Source organism: Scylla paramamosain, chromosome 11 (genome assembly GCF_035594125.1).
Source record: "Scylla paramamosain isolate STU-SP2022 chromosome 11, ASM3559412v1, whole genome shotgun sequence".
In the NCBI taxonomy this organism is placed as follows: Eukaryota; Metazoa; Arthropoda; class Malacostraca; order Decapoda; family Portunidae; genus Scylla; species Scylla paramamosain.
The window spans coordinates 19548718-19551022 of record NC_087161.1 but is presented as its reverse complement, the minus strand read 5'-3'; the positions used below and the strand labels follow the sequence as shown (position 1 = coordinate 19551022).

At 39.0% G+C, this 2305-nt stretch overlaps 1 non-coding gene across 1 annotated transcript; it reads right to left on the bottom strand.

Moving 5' to 3' along the window:
- Window positions 1–335: 335 nt before the first annotated feature.
- Trnal-cag (transfer RNA leucine (anticodon CAG)) lies at window positions 336–419 on the bottom strand. Its single transcript has one exon. It is a non-coding gene; the product is annotated as a tRNA-Leu (tRNA).
- Between the last annotated feature and the right edge of the window lie 1886 nt (window positions 420–2305).

Sequence of the window (2305 nt, the reverse complement as noted above, 5' to 3'; positions counted from 1 at the left end):
AACGAAATAGAAAACTAGTAGAAAAATAAGATAGAGAGAAGAAAAGATAAGAGAAGATAGAGAGAAGAAAAGATAAGAGGAGCAAGACTGATCGAAAGGAAACGAAAAAGGACTGATGGAGGAATGGGTAGAGAGGAGGAAGAAATAAGGAGAGATGGACTGAAGGGAAACGAAGGAAGGCAAGAAGACAAGACAGTGACAGGAAGGAATAGATGACATATTTACAGGAAGGCAAACGATGCTACATGTCCCACTCATTCACTGTAACGAGGCAGTGAAGCGGTGATGAGGAAAAGTGGACAATGGACTCAAAAACTCCTTAGTGGAAAAGTTTCTGTCAGGAGTGGGATTCGAACCCACGCCCGGAAGACCGGACTGCGACCTGAACGCAGCGCCTTGGACCGCTCGGCCATCCTGACTGATATTAATGAAATCTATCTTTTATTTCAAATATCTCTATTATAAAAATATTTACCAGTAAGATAATTGAAAGAGAGAGAGAGAGAGAGAGAGAGAGAGAGAGAGAGAGAGAGAGAGAGAGAGAGAGAGAGAGAGAGACTTTTATTCACAAATAATATTTACATTATGAGAAGAGAGAGAGAGAGAGAGAGAGAGAGAGAGAGAGAGAGAGAGAGAGAGAGAGAGAGAGAGAGAGAGAGAGAGAATGTGGAGTGAATGATCATGAGGGTGAGTACTTGACGAATGAGTTTCTGATTGATAAAGTGCTTGGAATGAGCGACCAACAAGACTGAATGAAAGGCTGACTAACGCATGACAGCCGCGCGGCTGCAGACAACAGATGCACTGACACACAGACACACATACACAAAGACAGACAAACAGAGAGAGAGACAGACAGACCAGGGACAGACACATAGACATACAAACAGACATACTCGTACTAATTGATCAGATACTCGTAGACACACCTCATTAACGAGATAGACAAACACACACACACACACACGCACACATACACACACACACACACACACACACACACACACACACACACACACACACACACACACACACACACAAAAAAAAATCCAATATCTTTTTTCCACTTAAAGAGTGGGTTTTCTTTTACTAAAAATAAATTAAACTAAAACTAAACTAAAAAGTTGTGTCAATAAAATTAACAAATTTATGTTCTGTGTTTTGTTGGAAAAGTGGGCGTAGGGCTGCTTTTGGATGTGGGAAACGTAGCAACGACAGAGACATTAGAGGAAAGGTTGCTCCGCATCCTTTGATCCCATGGCATTTCTTCCTGCACCGGCATCAGTTTTTGTTTTAGGTACAAACAAGCAAGCTTGTTGTCAGATTCTATTGTTACGTCCCGAAGACAGGGAACATACTTCAGCCATGCAGGATAACAACAATTTAAAATCTTGAAGACAGAGGAACAGGTGTCCAATTGATGTTTTTCTTCAACTTTTATCAAATATTGTTCCAGTAATACAGACATTGCATTATTATATTTTTAGGCGCCTCTGGCTACTCTAGCAGCAAAAGTTTGTAATTTGAGGCATCGTTTTTTTTTATTGTAAGGCCAATTTTTTAATGTGGGTAATGTAGCAGTGTGGTGCCCCATACTAATGTGCAGTAATTTGTTGTACTGAGGACTAACGATTGCATCAGTTATTCGGGATATCTGTCAAGGGTGGCACTTACACGGTTGATAAACACTAGTGTGACAATTACCTTTTTATTTTCTTCTTTATTGTGTGTATCGCAAAACATGAACCGGACAAAGTGCATAGCTAGGCAGACTGATATACAAGTCAGACAGACAGACAGACAGACAGACAGGGAAATCAGACAGGCAAACAGGTAGACACACAAACAGGCATTTAGTATTTCGTACAATTTTCCTTTATTTTCTCTCTGTTTGCTTTCGTTGTTCTGATTCTCCTTCACTAGTTCATTCTCACTCATTTATTGTTTTTCTTTTTTTTATTATTATTGTTTTATTTATTTCATTGTCTTATTGTTATTATTGTTGTTTAAGCTTGTTGTGTTGCATTTCGTTCCGTAGTCCTGAACGTTTTAGTGTCTCATTTCAACTAATTTTAGCAGATTCTTGTGGGTGTTGACTGGACTTTCAAGGATGTTTTCATGACTAATGATAATTGTGATAGTTTAACAAGGATTCTGCGTCATCAGTAAGAAAAACACGCATGAAAACTCCAATACTCATGTTTGTGGTCTGAAAACAGTCGTGATGGGAGAACAAAGCGCTGAACAATATGAGCTCTGGTTTTATTATACTGATAGTTTTGTTATACCTTGTTTTTACTTATTT